Source organism: Pongo pygmaeus, chromosome 6 (genome assembly GCF_028885625.2).
Source record: "Pongo pygmaeus isolate AG05252 chromosome 6, NHGRI_mPonPyg2-v2.0_pri, whole genome shotgun sequence".
NCBI lineage: Eukaryota > Metazoa > Chordata > Mammalia > Primates > Hominidae > Pongo > Pongo pygmaeus.
In genome coordinates this window covers 13,743,374-13,759,174 of record NC_072379.2, presented here as the reverse complement: position 1 = coordinate 13,759,174, position 15,801 = coordinate 13,743,374, and the positions used below count along the sequence as shown (strand labels likewise).

General features: G+C 53.7%; 1 protein-coding gene across 4 annotated transcripts in view; it reads left to right on the top strand.

Annotated features, from left to right (window-relative positions):
- Positions 1–13,225: 13,225 nt before the first annotated feature.
- CLIP2 (CAP-Gly domain containing linker protein 2) overlaps positions 13,226–15,801 on the top strand; it is a 115,938-nt gene continuing 113,362 nt past the window's right edge. For 2 of the 4 annotated variants that reach the window (XM_054495327.2, XM_054495325.2), the window contains exon 1: positions 13,226–13,553. The gene's annotated coding sequence lies outside the window, so the exon portion shown is untranslated. The remainder of the gene's footprint in view (positions 13,554–15,801) is intronic. The other 2 variants (XM_063668268.1, XM_054495326.2) reach the window with 1 other exon arrangement.

Below are 15,801 nucleotides of genomic sequence, written 5' to 3'. Positions count from 1 at the left end.
ATCCAGACATGCAGCTGTTCAGGTCCAAGAAGCCCATCTAAGTAGAGGGGCTTTCTTTACCCGCCTCTGTTTCCTTCTCCATCTCCAGGGGGCCTGCGGTGGGTTCCCGGCCTCTCCAGATTGCCAGAGATAACCTTCAGTTCCCTATTTGCTAAAATGAAGAAATTGAATTGAAATGTTCCAGGGTCCTCTAGCATCCTAACATACTGATTTGTGTCATTTATAGATTTGTTATTTAAAGCAAGCGTGTCTCACTCTAAGTTACTTCTCCTGAAAACTTGGATTAAAAATAAATCTGTATTTTAAATGCATAACTACAGCTTATTTACCACTCTTCTGAAATTACTTTGCAAAGTGAAGGATCACTTTGTAAAGTGAACAAACTTAATTTTATCAGAAAAAAAAAAAAAGCAGCAGCTGGGTGTGGTAGCTCATGCCTCTAGTCCCACTATTTGTGAGGCTGAGCAGGAGAGCTGCTTGAGGCCAGGAGTTCGAGACCAGCCTGGCCAACATGGTGAAACCCCATTTCTACTAAAAATACAAAAATTAGCTGGGCGTGGTGGCACATGCCTGTAGTCCCAGCTACTTGGGAGGCTGGGGCAGGAGAATTGCTTGAACCCGGGAGATGGAGGTTGCAGTGAGCCAAGATCGTGCCACTGTATTCCAGCCTGGGTGGCAGAGCAAGACTCTGTCTCAAAATAAATAAATAAATAAATAAAAATAAAAAAGAAAGAAAAGAAAAAGGAAGAAAACCAAAATTCAGCTAAGCAGGTATGTTTAGGGAGGGGAGGGAATGGAGAGGGGAAACTAGGGGATTCCAAGGTACCTGGAAATTTCTATTTCTTAAGCCAGGCATCCTTCACATAGGTGTTTATTTTCTTATCCTGAAGTCATGCCTATACATTGGAGAACCACTTCATATGCACGTTATTTTGTAATCAAAACCAAAAGCAATTTACCATGCACGTGCACCTCCCCCACCTCATCTTCCAAACCTAGGACCAGGATGCTGGGGGAAGAAACCTGTATAAAAGTCACCCAAAGGAGTGGGGGACAGAGCCCAGGACTACACCCCACCCCACCCCACCCTGACTTAGAGACCTCCACCCCACCCCACCCTGAACAAGAACCCCCTCAACCCATCTGTACCCTTAGAGACCCCACCCCACCCCACCCTGAACAAGAACCCCTCAACCCATCTGTACCCTGGTTTAGAGACCCCACCCCACCCCACCCTGAACAAGAACCCCTCAACCCATCTGTACCCTGGTTTAGAGACCCCACCCCACCCCACCCTGAACAAGAACCCCTCAACCCATCTGTACCCTGGTTTAGAGACCCCACCCCACCCCACCCTGAACAAGAACCCCTCAACCCATCTGTATCCTGGTTTAGAGACCCCACCCCACCCTGACCTAGAGGCCCCACACCCCACCCATACCCTAGCTTAGAGACCCCACCGCCCCCTTCACCCACCTGGAGCCCCTGCTGTGACTGGGATCTCAGTGTTTCCACGGGTCTCCTGGGTGCGAATCCCAAACCCAGGGCGAAGGGACCAGAGGGACCATCGGTCTCCAGCCCCAGTGCTCCCTTCCTGATGGGGAGTTGTCAGGAATGTCAGTGGTGAGAGGGGACTCACGACACACCGGCTTTCTTCTCTGGGCCTCAGGCCGACAAGAAACTTGGAGAGACAGCAGCTTGCAGCTGAGTGTGGGCAGGCGGGCACCCTTGATGCAGTAGAGGAGTTGCTGTGCTAGATACTGTTGGGCATCCTTTTTTCTCTTTTTTTTTTTTTTTTGTGAGACAGAGTCTTGCTCTGTTGCCCAGGCTGGAGTGTAGTGGTGCAATCTCAGCTCACTGCAACCTCCGTCTCCTGGGTTCAAGCGATTCTCCTGCCTCAGCCTCCCAAGTAGCTGGGACTACAGGCACCCACCACCACACCCAGCTAATTTTTTTTGTATTTTTAGTAGAGACAGGGTGTCACCGTGTTAGCAAGGATGGTCTCCATCTCTTGACCTCATGATCCGCCCGCGTCGGCCTCCCAAAGTGCTGGGATTACAGGTGTGAGCAACCGCGCCCGGCCTTTTTTCTTTTTTTAAGACAGACTCCCTGTCATCAAGGCTGGAGTGCAGTGGCAAGATCTTGGCTTGCTGCAGCCTCCACCTCCAAACCTCAAAGCCATTCTCCTGCCTCACCCTCCCAAGTAGGTGGGATTACAGATGTGCGCCAACATGCCTGGCTAATTTTTGTATTTTTGGTAGAGATGGGGCTATGTCATGTTGGCCAGGCTGGGCTGTTGGGGGTCCTTTGGCAAGGAAAACTGCTTGATTTGTGGCAGCCCCCCTGACTTCCTCCAGGGCCTCTGACCCCAGGCCTGGGGGCATCCGCATGTTTCACAGGTGACTGTGTCTTCGCAGCCTGCACCTGTGCTCAGGGAGCAGGGAGTCCCAAAGTGAATGGGTTTGTGTTTTCACTCAACCACTGTCCCCAGAGGAATTCAAATGAGAATCTACATTCAATAAATGTACAGGTGTATAGACTTAACATACAGGAAACTGAGTCACAAAGGAAGATATTGCACCCCACTTTGCCCCATAGCAGAATGACCCAGCTCCTCGCTTAAGACTGTAGCTGAGGCGGGCAGATCACCTGAGGGCAGGAGTTTGAGATCAGCGTGGCCAACATGGTGAAACCCCGTCTCTATTAAAAATACAAAAAAATTAGCCAGGCGTGGTGGTGAGCACCTGTAATCCCAGCTACTTGGGAGGCTGAGGCAAGAGAATCACTTGAACCCAGGAGGCAGAGGTTGCAGTGAGCCGAGATCATGCCTCTGCACTCCAGCTTGGGCGACAGAGTGAGACTCTGTCTTTAAAAACAAAAAAAACAAAAAAACTGTAGCCCAAACGAAGCCACTGAAAAGAAGTAAACATCTGGCGAGGCTGGGCACAGTGGCTCATGCCTGTAATCCCAGCACTTTGGGAGGCCAAGGAGGGGGTAGATCACCTGAGGTCGGGAGTTCAAGACCAGCCTGGCCAACATGGTGAAACCCCTGTCTCTACTAAAAATACAAAAAATTAGCCAAGCGTGGTGGCACATGCCTGTAATTCCAGCTACTCAGAAGGCCGAGGCAGGAGAATCCCTTGAACCCTGGGAGGCAGAGGTTGCAGTGAGCTGAGATTGCACCATTGTACTCCAGCCTGGGCAACAAGAGCAAAACTCCATCTCAAACAAAACAAAACAACAACAACAACAAAACATCTGGCGGGGTGCAGTGGCTCATGCCTGTAATTTCAACACTTTGGGAGACCGACGTAGGAGTATCATTTGAGCTCAGGAGTTCAAGATCAGCCTGGGCAACATAGCAAAACTTCGCCTCTACAGAAAAATTTAAAAAATTAGCCAGGCATGGTGGTCCTTGCCTGTAGTCCCTCCCACCTACCTGGGAGGCTGAGGTGGGAGGATCACTTAAGCCCAGAAGTTCCAGGCTGCAGTGAGCTATGATCGTACCACTGCACTCCAGCCTGGGCAACAAAGCAAGACCCTCATCTCTAACAAAAAAAGAAATAAAAGAATGTTGTTTGGCTGAATTCATTTTCCACCCTGGGACCCTGGTTGATTTCTTTTCTTTTCTTTTCTTTATTTTTTATTTATTTATTTTTTTTTTTTTGAGAAGAAGTATCGATCTTTTACCCCAGGCTGGAGTGCAACGGTGCAATCTCGGCTTACTGCAACCTCCGCCTCCCAGGTTCAAGCAATTCTCCTGCCTCAGCCTCCGGGAGTAGCTGGGATTACAGGTGCCTGCCACCACACCCAGCTAATTTTTGTATTTTTAGTAGAGTCAGGGTTTTACTATGTTGGCCAGGCTGGTCTTGAACTCCTGACCTCAGGAGATTCACCCGCCTCAGCCTCCCAAAGTGCTGGGGTTACAGGCTTGAGCCACCACGCCTGCCATTTTTTTTTTTTTTTTTTTTTTTAGACAGGGTCTTACTCTGTCGCCTAGGCTGGAGTATAGTGGTGTGATTTCAGCTCACTGCAACCTCCACCTCCTGGGTTCAAGTGATTCTCGTGCCTCAGCATCCCAAGTAGCTGGGTTTACAGCATGAGCCACTGCACCCAGCTAATTTTTCTATTGCTCTGGTGGATTTCAGTGGTGCTTGTGGTTAGCTGGGTGGGCTCCAGGGGCCTGGGAAAGGACGGGGTTGGGCTCCAAATGCCCTTCACGCTCCCCGGTGCATCTCCTGCTTTCCAGATCTTCCTTTTAGCTCCATGTTTGCAAATTTTCCACTGACTCATTCAACTGCCAAAGTGGAAGAATGGAATCGCAGGAAGCTGCATTTGGGAAGGCTGCAGAGCCAGGTCCCCAGATCTGCTGTCCTCCCACTAGGATAGTCACAGATGACGTTTGCAAGTGTGACACAGTCCCGTGGAAATTCCTGGTGCATGAGTCAGCTTGAGCTGCCATAGTAAAATACCACAGGCTGAGTGGCTCAAACAACAGAAAGTTATTTTCTCACAGTTCTGGAGGCTGGAAGTCTAAGGTCAAGGTGTTAGTGAGGTTGGTTGCTCCTGAGGCCTCTCTCCTTGAGCTTCAGGCAGCTGCCTTCTTGCTCTGTCCTCATATTGCCTTCCTCTGTACATGCAAATTCCTGGTGTTTCCTCCCCTTTCCTCTCCTCTCCTCTCCTCTCCTCTCCTCTCCTCCCCTCCCCTCCCCTCCCCCCTCCCATCCCCTCTCCTCTCCCCTCCCCACCCCCTTTCCTTCCCCCTCCCCTTCCCGCCTCTTTCTCTCTCTTTCTCTCTTTCTCCTTTCTTTCTTTCTTTCGAGTCTCCCTCTGTTGCAGTGGCACAATCATGGTTCACTGCAGCCTTGAACTCCTGGGCTCAACCAATCCTCCAGCCTCAGCCTGCTGAGTGATTGGGACTACAAGCATGCACCACCATGCCTGGCTAATTTGTTTATTTTTGTAGAAACGGGGTCTCACTATGTTGCCCAGGCTGGTTTCAAGCTCCTGGCCTCAAGCAGTCCTCCCACCTTGGCCTCTCAAAGTGTTGGGATTACAAAGCCAGGTGCAGTAGCTCACTCCTGTAATCTCAGCACTTTGGGAGGCCAAGGTGGGCAGATCACCCGAGGTCAGCAGTTTAAGACCATGCTGGCCAACATGGTGAAACCCCATCTCTACTGAAAATACAAAAATTAGCTGGGCGTGATGGCATGTGCCCGTAATCCCAGCTACTTGGGAGGCTGAGGCAGGAGAATCGCTTGAACCTGGGAGGCAGAGGTTGCAGTGAGCTGAGATCGCGCCACTGAACTCCAGCCTGGGCGACAGAGTGAGACTCCCTCTCAAACAAACAAACAAACAAAGTGTTTAGATTACAGGTGTGAGCCACTACACCCAGCCTCCTCCTCCTCTCACTCTCTCTCTCCCTTTTTTTTTTTTTTTTTGAGACAGGATCTCTCTCTGTTGCCCAGTCTGGAGTGTGATCATAGCTCATTGCAGTCTCGACCTCCGGGGCTCAAGCAATCCTCCCACCTCAGCCTCCTGAATAGCTGGTACTACAGGCATGCACCATCACACTCAGCTAATTTTTTACTTTTTTAAGAGATGGGGTCTCACTGTGTTGCCTAGGCTGGTCTCAAACTCCAGGCCTTGAGTGATTCTCTCACCTCAACCCCCCAAAGTACTGAGATTACAGGTGTGAGTCACCGCACCCAGCTGGAGCCCAAGTCTTCTGACCCTCTGATTGGCCTTATGAAAGGTCCATCTCCTATGTTCTCTTCTCAGCCTGCATTTGAGGTCCTGACATCAGGCTACTGGGAGCTGACGCAGGACCTTAGGCTGATGTCAACATTCCTTTGTGCATCCAGCGGCACACGAGGGTGGCCTGGACAGATGGACCATGCTCTTGGTGTACTCACAGTCTGGGGGTGGGGCGATTCCCAAAGGGTTAGAATTACTCCAGGAACCTCAGTTTGCAATGTCGGCTGCGAGTCCAGAGTTGCAAACAGGTCAATGAGCTAGCAGAAAAGACTGTGAGGTCCGAGGCCACATGCTGGTGTTCCTCCCTGCACAGGGCACCAGCCCAGTGACTCTGCAGGGAGGGTGGAGGGGAAGCCTTAATGAAAGAGAAAAAAAAAAGCAGCAGCAGCACATGACAGGGAAACTGAGTCACGGAGCAGGCCCCAGGAGGGTTTATGTAGAAGCTGCCTTCAGCTCCAGGGTGGAGGGGGACAGGTGCCGGCTCACTGATGACATTCACGGACATCCTCCTGCCAAAGACACAAAAACTTCATTTTGGCCATTTCCTCCTCTCTTCCTTGCTAAATATTATTCTTCTTGTTATTATTTTTGAGATGAGGTCTTGCTCTGTCACCCAGGCTGAAGTACAGTGGCACAATCATGGCTTACTGCAGCCTCAACCTCCTGGCTTAAGCAATCCTCCTGTCTCAGCCTCCCGAGTAGCTGGGACTGCAGGTGGACACCATCACACCCGGCTAATTTTCTTATTTTTTGGTAGACATGGGGTCTTGCTATGTCGCCCAGGCTGATCTTGAACTCCTGGGCTCAAGCGGTCCTCCTGCCTCAGCCTCCCAAAGTGCTGGGATTACAGGTGTGCGCCATTGCGCCTGGCCCTTGCTAAATCTTTTATCAGAGCTGATCGCTCTGGACTAAGATCGTGGCGTCTTCTTCTTCTTGCCCAATCAACATGAAAAGGCAAGTGTGAAATGCCTTGTACAGAAACAGTCCCTCTGCCCTGCACTACCTGACAGGTGTCCCCCTTCTTTTTTTTTTTTTTTTTTTTGAGCTGGAGTTTTGCTCTTATTGCCCAGGCTGGAGTGCAATGGTGCAATCTTGGCTCACTGCAGCCTCTGCCACCCGGGTTCAAGCAATTCTCTTGCCTCAGCCTCCTGAGTAGCTGGGATTACAGGCACCCACCACCACGCCCGGGTAATTTTTTTTTTTTTTTTGGCTGAGTCTCGCTCTGTCGCCCAGGCTGAAGTGCAGTGGCGCGATCTCGGCTCACTGCAAGCTCTGCCTCCCGGGTTCACGCCATTCTCCTGCCTCAGCCTCCCTAGTAGCTGGGACTACAGGCGCCCGCCACCACACCCGGGTAATTTTTGCATTTTTAATGAAGATGGGGTTTCACCATGTTGACCAGGCTGGTCTCAAACTCCTGACCTCAAGTGATCTGCCCTCCTCGGCCTCCCAAAGTGCTGGGATTACAGGTGTGAGCCACTCATCCGGCCTAACATCACTGTAAGGACACAAAAGAATGTCGATTTTCAGAGTGGGACAGCAGGCTTGGAAAAACAAGCATGCCCTTGTCCCTGGCCCTGTGAGGCTTGGCTAATTACCCCCTGCCAGGACACTGGGAGCTTTCTGAGGCAGACAGCGGAGGTCCGCCTTGCACCTCAACTGCAGGCAGCAAAACCCTCATCCCGACATCAGAGGCGTTGGGGCTGGGGTCCCTCCTGTTGCTGGGAGGAGATGGAAACCCAGAGTGTGGGGATCCTGTTCTCAATGACTTGCTTTTTCTCAGCTCACACCTAAGGTCCAGACCATCTCCTCCCATCTGTCACCATGCAGTCCCCGCATGGCCTAGGGAACCAGGCTTCAGGTCTAAAATTCGTCTCTCCACTGCCTAGAACCCTCCAGGGCTCCCCATTGCCCTTAGGAAAAAGCCCAGTTTTATAGCCCTGCCATACAAGGCCCTCCCTGACTGAGTCCTGCCACTCCTCTGCCCTCATCTCGGTCCCCATTCCCTGGCCACTTGAGCTCTTCAAGGTTCTTCCCACCGTCACCCCTCTGCCTGCCACATCCGTCCTTCAAGGCACACCTAGGCTGTCGCCTCCTCCAGGAAGCTGCCCTCAAGCCCCACACTTAAAGAATTAAATGTTTGTGATCCAGGCCAGGTATAATGGCTCACACCTGTAATCCCAGCACTTTGGGAGGCCAAGGCGGGTGGATCACCTGAGGTCGGGAGTTCAAGACCAGCTTGGCCAACATGGCAAAATCTCATCTCTACCAAAAACACAAAAATTAGCCAGGCGTGGTGGCGGGTGCCTGTAATCCCAGCTACTCAGGAGGCTGAGGCAGGAGAATTGCTTGAACCCAGGAGGCGAAAGTTGCAGCAAGCCAAGATTGTGCCACTGCACTCCAGCCTGGGTGACAGCGAGATTCCATCTCAAAAAAAAAAAAAAAAAAAAAGTATCAGAAGGATGCAAAAGAACCCAGAAGAGATGCCCCCTTAGACCTGGCCTGAGAGAGAAAGTGTGGTTTTGCAGAGGAGTCCCAGGAGCAGCCCTGCAGGAATCAGTGGAGAAGGAGCCCAGTCTGGCCCAGGGCAGATGGCTCCTGGAAACTCGGAATAAACAAGCTTCGGTGCGTGTCACTGCCTCGGGCCGGGTGACATAATGCACAGATGTGCAACCATAGGACTCAGGGACTGCGGGGCTAAGTGAGGAATAGCAGCTGTGGAGGACAGTCTTAAGGCTGGAAACTGACAGACTGCAGAGGGTCCCTTAGCCAGCACCTTTTAGAGACTTCCCCTGGCAGGAGGAAGCTGGGAGTGTTTTCCATAAGTGAGGAGCGGTGGTGCGTGCCTGTAATCCCAGCTACTTGGGAGGCTGAGGCATGGAGGATTGCTTTAGCCCAGGAGTTCAAGACCAGCCTGGGCAACATAGCAAGACCCTATATCAAAACATAAATAAAGCTTTTCAAAATTTTTGCTGGCCTTTGCTGGCCCACTTCTTTTGCAATAACAAGATCTGAATAAGCAGGCTTTGCTTATTCTCTTTGGGGTGGTCTTCGTTTATCACCACAATCCATGCAAAGTTTTTTTGTTTTTGTTTTTGTTTTGAGACAGAGTTTCTCTCTTGCTGCCCAGGCTGGAGTGCAATGGTGCGATCTCGGCTCACTGCAACCTCTGCCTCCTGGGTTCAAGTGATTCTCCTGCCTCAGCCTCCCGAGTACCTGGGATTACAGGCATGCACCACCACGCCCGGCTAAGTTTGTATTTTTAGTTGAGAAGGAGTTTCTCCATGTTGGTCAGTCTGGTCTCAAACTCCCGACCTCAGGTGATCCGCCAGCCTCCGCCTCCCAAAGTGCTGCGATTACAGGCGTGAGCCACTGCACCCGGCCTCATGCAAAGTTTTAAGCTTAAGCTTCTCTTGCAACAATCCTCAGCCATGTCAACTTTCCTTCACACAGCAGGGGCGGCCTTGTTATCTTCCCTTGGGAAATCCGGGGAGGCTGCATAGAAAAAGCCCCCATGCATTTTGGAAACCCCCAATGAGGGGAAGTCCCCCTATCACCTGGCAGCAGGGAGCTACTATGACCTTCCTTTACCACTGGGCCATTTCCACTAAGACTGTACCAAGCCCGAGGGAGGTACCGGGGCTTCCTCCAAGACCGATATACACCAAGGTGGGGAGAACTGGATAAAGGCAAAGTCCATGCAGTTGAAAGTAAGGGTGTGGCCACCGGCGTGATAGCCTGAGCTGGTATCTCCATGGTGACACCATTCCCAGCCTGTGCCACCTGCCACCCTGGGCAGCCTCTGCTCTGCTAGGCAGAAAGGTCACAGCAACATCCAATCATTTCAACAGAAGCGCTTTGTGTTTAAGTTTCATTTATTAGTCCCTAAAGCAGCACATGCCTGTTGCAGAAAAATGCAGAAAAGGGAAGAAAAAAGTCCCACGGATTCCCTCCACCCAAAGCCCACCACAGTTACCAGTTTTTTTGAGACAAGGTCTCACTTTTTCACCGAGGCTGGAGTGTAGTGGTACGATCTTGGCTCACTACAACCTCCGCCTCCCAGGTTCAAGCGATTCTCCTGCATCAGCCTTCTGGGTAGCTGGGATTATGGGCGTGTGCCACCATGCCTGGCTAGCTTTTTGTATTTTTAGTAGAGACAGGGTTTCATCATGTTGCCCAGGCTAGTCTCGAACTCTGGGGCTCCGGCAATCCTCCTGCCTTGGCCTCCCAAAGTGCTGGGATTACAGGTGTGAGCCCCCACAACTGGCCCACAATTTTAAAAATAAAATAAAATAAAGATGGGATCTTGCTCTGTTGCCCAAGCTGGAGTGCAATGGCATGATCATAGCTTACTACAGCCTCCAACTTGTGGGCTCAAGTGATCCTCCCACCTCAGCCTCCCCACTCGCTGGGATGACAGGCGTGAGGCACTGAGCTTGGCTCCATACCCACAGTTTCATGAAGTGTATTTTCCTGGTGGGTGTAAATACATAACTGTTTCCCCACATTATAACAAATGCCTTGTAAATAGCAGTTCAGACACTGCAAAAATATCCCATCCTGTGGCTGTCCTATGGATTCTAAAATGAAAAATAAAAAAATAAAAATAGGCCAGGCGTGGTGCCTGGAGCCTGTAATCCCAGCGCTTTGGGAGGCCGAGGTGGGAGGATCACTTGAGGCCAGGATTTCGAGACCAGCCTGGGCAACATAGAAAGCCTCTGTCTCTACCCCCGAAAAAGTAAAATAATAAACAAACACATAAATAAATAGTATACCAGAGAGATAGCCACCTGCAAAGCAGCCCAGGCCTCTCCCGTGGCTGGCCCATTGCAGGCCTCAGAGAATTCAGCTCTGGCTCGAAAATTATTCCCAACTCTTTCTTCCCATGAAAAATCCTCTTGTGAGGCTGCTGGTCACAGCCGGCGTCAGCAAGAAAATGACCAAATCAGCAGTTTCAGTGGAGACAAAAGGCCTGGGTGAGAGGTCGGCTGGGAGAACACCCCCTCCGGATCCCCCTGCCTGCCTCCCGACCCATCACGGGGGCCTGATGCTAGGGCAGGGGCCAAGGCCAGGACCCCAACCCTCACATCAGACAGCATCAGATTCATCTACTGAAAGAAGTAGAAAAACTCAAACACAAACTTTTTTTTTTTTTTTTTTTTTTGAGACAAAGTCTTGCTCTTGTTTCCCAGGCTGGAGTGCAATGGCATGATCTCAGCTCACTGCAACCTCTGCCTCCCGGGTTCAAGTGATTCTCCTGCCTCAGCCTCCCAAGTAGTTGGGATTACAGGTGCGTACCACCAAGCCATTCTCAAGCTTCACTCTCCCAAGTAGCTGGGATTACAGGCATGTGCCACCACACCCAGCTAATTTTTGCATCTTCTGTAGAGATGGGGTTTCATCATGTTGGCCAGGCTGGTCTCGAACTCCTGACCTCAGGTTATCCGCCCGCGGCCGCCTCCTAAAGTGCTGGGATTACAGGTGTAAGCCACTGTGCCTGGCTGGTTTATAACTGTTGATATACAGGTTATGCATCCCAGCCACAAGGAACAATTAGCTCCCTGTTTCCTGAACACCGCCCTCTCCACTCTGAGTCCCCTCCCTCCCTATGGGTTCACACCTCCTACAGAAGCCCAGTCTTCCTGGAGTTCACTCTGAACCTCCTCCCTTCTTAGTCTCCCAGTCTGGCTCTCCACACCAACTGGGCACCCCCTCAGGGCTGACCCCATGCCCAGCCTCCATCATTACAGCATTGCGTGTTCGCTGAACTGAATTGAAACACTCTCTCCAATTTACAGATGGGGAAACTGAGGTCAAAATGTTTAGGCCAGGCACGGTTGCTCACAGCTGTAATCCCAGCACTTTGGGAGGCCGAGGTGGGAAGATCATCTGAAGCCAAGAGTTTAAGACCAGCCTGGACAACATAATGAGACCCCATCTCTATAAAAAATACAAAAAATTAGCCGGGCATGGTGCATGCCTGTAGTCCCAGCTACTCTGGAGGCTGAGGCAGGAGGATTGTTTGAGCCTGGGAGTTTGAGGCTGCAGTGAGCTGTAATCGCACCACTGCACTCCAGCCTGGGTGACAGAGTGAGACCTCTTCTCTAAAAAAAAGGTTCACTCACTTCTCAAAGATTATGGATACCAAGACAGTTGAGGGGTGGTAATTTTAACTTAGTAAGTTCATTCATTCATTCATCAAATATTACTGGATGTCTACCCTCTGCCAAGCATTGCACTGGGTCCCTTAGGGGATAGGAAGAAGATCGTATGTGGCACTTCTCTCCCGCAGAACAGTGGTCTCACCATACAGACCACAACCTCCCCCAACACCCACATTCCCGCACTCAAGGGAAAAGCAGGGACATTTAAGCTGTGCTTTGAAGGGGGAGTATCATTTGTCAAACAGAGAAAGGGGGTAGGGCAGGACTGGTAGAACGGCCAGCTAGGTCAAAGGCATCCAGGCGAGCTTATCAAGGGGGGACAGAGGGAAACCAAGCCACAGAAGCCAACCGCAGCCTGGGCATAGACAGGGGCTGGGGCTTGGTCACTGCTTAGTTCCTGAGCTGTCACTTGGCATCTGCCTCTCCACGCAGGAGGGGACCTGGCAGCTGCCTCAACTCCTCTGAAATAGCATTAGACGCATCCTGTCCTGGGGAGGGTTCATTTGTATCTTGGGAGCCGATCACCATGAGATCCTTTTTTTTTTTTTCTTTTGGGACGGAGTCTCGCTCTGTCACCCAGGCTGAAGGGCAGTGGCTTGATCATGACTCACTGCAGCCTCGACCTCCTGGGCTCCAGCGATCCTCCCACCTCAGCCTCCCCAGTAGCTGGGACCACAGGCGCACTCTCAGCTAATTTTTGTATTTTTTGTAGAGAGGGAGGTTACGTTGCCCAGGTTGTTCTCGGACTCCTGGCCTCAGGCAATCTGCACGCCTTGGCTTCCCGAAGTGCTGGGATTACAGGCATGAGACACCGCCCAGGCTATGAGATCCTTGATAACTATGAGACCCTGTGCCACAGTTCCCCACCCACGCTGGCCGCAACACAGACCTGAAGTTTTCGCCCCAGCTGCACTGTCCCCCTCCTTATCCCTTTCTGTCCAGCGCCAACAGCATCTCACCTTCCCAAGCTGCCGTCCTTCCCAATGACCAGAGACATCTTTGCAAGCATAGCATGGCTGGAGGATGCGTTTCACCAAACGCGATGTAAGCACCACCAGGTGCCCAGCGCGGAGGTGGATGTGGGCGAACCCTAGACGCCCCACAAAGGACAGCTGCGGCACGGGAAGGGAAGGAGATGGAGCGGGGAGAGGGGGAAGAGGTTGCGCCGCGTTTTCCGCCCGCCCGCCTGCTTTCCGCGAGGCACTGAGGCCTGAGAACCGCGAGGCCGCCCACGCGCGCCTGACCCGCCCCCCCCCCCCTCCGCCCGCCCCAGGCCCCGCCCTCTCGCGCCCGCCCCAGCGCCGGCCCCTTTTGTTCCCTCCCGGAGCAGGGCCGCTGGCTCCGCTGGCTCCGCTGGCTCCGCGGGCGCTCGGCTCGGCTCGGCCGCGGGGCGCGCAGGCGGCTGCCGGGCGGCCTCGGTGCGCGCCTCCCGCCTTCCCAGAGACGTGGCGCGAGGCCCGGGCCCCGAGCACCTATCGCGGGGATCCCCGGCGCCAGGAGGGGGTGCAGCCGGTGGGCAGCGCCGCGCAGGGAGGGGCCGCAGCATCCTCGCCCCCCAGCGCGCCCGGGCCCGAGAGGAGGAGGCCGGGACTCTCAGGGCCTCCCGCCGCTTAGCCTGATGCTGGAGGGACGAAGGTAGGGGCCGCTGGAGGGGCCGAGGGAGGGGTTCGCGCGGGCAACAAAGGACGGAGAGATGCGGGGGGCGGCGGCCTGACCGAAAGCGGGGCTGCGGGCCCGGAGGCATTGTCGGGGCGTGGGCAGGGGCGGGAGGGTTCGAGGCCGGCCGGTGGGCGTGGGCGGGCGCTGGCTGGGGTGTGCCCCAACTTCCCCGTTGCTGGCAGGAGAGGAGGGGGCACTGCTTGGGGTGCCAGGGTTGGGGGCTATTCCCGGGCTGCGAGTCCCCCTGTGGAAGGCATCACCAGCCTCATCGGGGTCTCTACCCTCGGACAGGGGTTTGGCCCTTCTGTTGGGGGGGCCACCCGTCCCCCCTTCCAAGGGCAGAGCAAGACGGCTGGACGCACCGCAAGGCTCTCTGGGCTCACAGAGCCTGAGGAGCACAGCCTGGTGGGCGCGGCCATGCAGCCCCCATCTCCAAACCTGGGGTCTGGAAGAACAGGGACTGCCCCCCGCTCCTCCCTGCTACACCCTCTGGGGTCGCCTGGCCGATGGCCTTTGCAAAACTTGGTTGAAGTGCATGGCTGAGGTGGGGTAGGAGGAGATTGAGGCGGGCGGCTTCCCTCAGGGGGTGCCCCCCCAAGCTGGCGCTGGTGGCTGGTGAGGCAGCAGATTTTCTGCCCTCCTCCCGGGGAGGGGCGGCGGCCGCGGAGGATGCTTGGCTGAACCTTCAGGGCCCGCCCGTTTGGACCTTTCAGGCAGAGCTTGGGCCGAGCGGGTGCCCACTGGGCACTGCCACGCAGGCCCCAGCCCCACCCTGGGAAGGACGGGCAGAGGGAACACCTTGGGGGGAAATCACCCACCCAGCAGTGTGTCCCCCAACGTCTGAGACCCCTCCTCTCACTTCTGGGTGAGAAGTGGGGGTCTGGGATGAGGGGGGCTGCCCTCACTCTTGCACGATGCCTGAGGGAGGTGGGTGGGGTGGCCTAGGGCTGTGGGCAGAGGAGGAGGAGGAGGGTGCGGGGAGCACCACGTGTGTGCTTCAGAAGCCTCTTCCCCATCGGTTGTAAATGTAAACAATAAGCTCTTCATTCATTCAGCTGCTGTTACCTGGCCCGGCACTTCTAGGGGCTGGCTGGTCCACAGGACAGCAGCCTCGGTGTCCCCAAAAAGTGCAGCCCTGGGGGTTGATGAGTGCATTAGTGGGGAAGCTGGGGGCATAGAGGGGGCCCCCTGGAGGATGGGGCAGACCAGGAAGCTTCATAGAGCATCATGCAGAAGTTTGCTGCCAGGTTGCCTGAAGGGGGTTTCGTGCAGGAGAAATAGCGTGAATAAGGGCTTGGAGTCAGAAAAGGAGGCTATTGGGTTAGAGAAACAGCTTAGGATTTAAGGAACTTAGACCTGCGTTGAGCAAGGATGCATTCTTGTCTGCAGTGCCTTGCCGGGGAATGATGGGATTCTGGCTTCAGGACAGGTGGAGGCGGTGGAGATGGAGAGGGGCTCCAAAGGCAGAAGAGGCAGGTGGAGGCGCCTGGGAGGAGCCTCCTCCACACACACCTGTGTGCACCTGCAAACTCCAGCCCTTGGCACCGTGCAGGCTGGGAAGGTGGTGCCTGGAATTCTGCACTCAGAGCCCAAAATCCCAGCAGGGGGAATTTACTCCAAGGAGCAGTAATCGCTTTCCAGCATCTGCTGTCTACCTTGGCGGAGAAGAGTTCAGACGCTGGAGCTTAACAGCCCGGGTTCAAATCCCAGCTCTGCCACTCCCTAGCACATTGCATCTCTCTCTGCCTCGACATCCTCATCTGTAAAATTGGGATCCTTATGGTATCTGGCTTTTAGGGTTGTTAGGAGAACTATGTGCCCTGTGACAGAGTAGATGTCCTATAAATGTTGTTGCTGCCAAACAGAGTGGCTTCCTGGCCTCCATTCACACACATTTCAGGGAGAGGAGGCTTATGTCCCTTCCAGGCTGTTTGTCCTTCTTCGAGCAGCCTTGCTGGTTAGCCCTGACCCGGGACCTGCTGTTCTCTGCCTCTCTGCAGTCTCCTCTCTGGTCCTGTCTCCCTTGGTGATGGAAAGGCCATCTCCCCACAGCCCCAGCTGTCCCTGCTCCCCACCTGGCAGGCCTGCCCATGTGTGGTCCCCCAGTTCCCTCTTGGCCTCCCCTCCTGGTCCTGCCACCCTGACAGTTGATCCTGCCCTCTTTTTTTTTTTTTTTTGTGAAATGGAGTTTCACTCTTGTTGCCCAGGCTGGAGTGCAATGGCA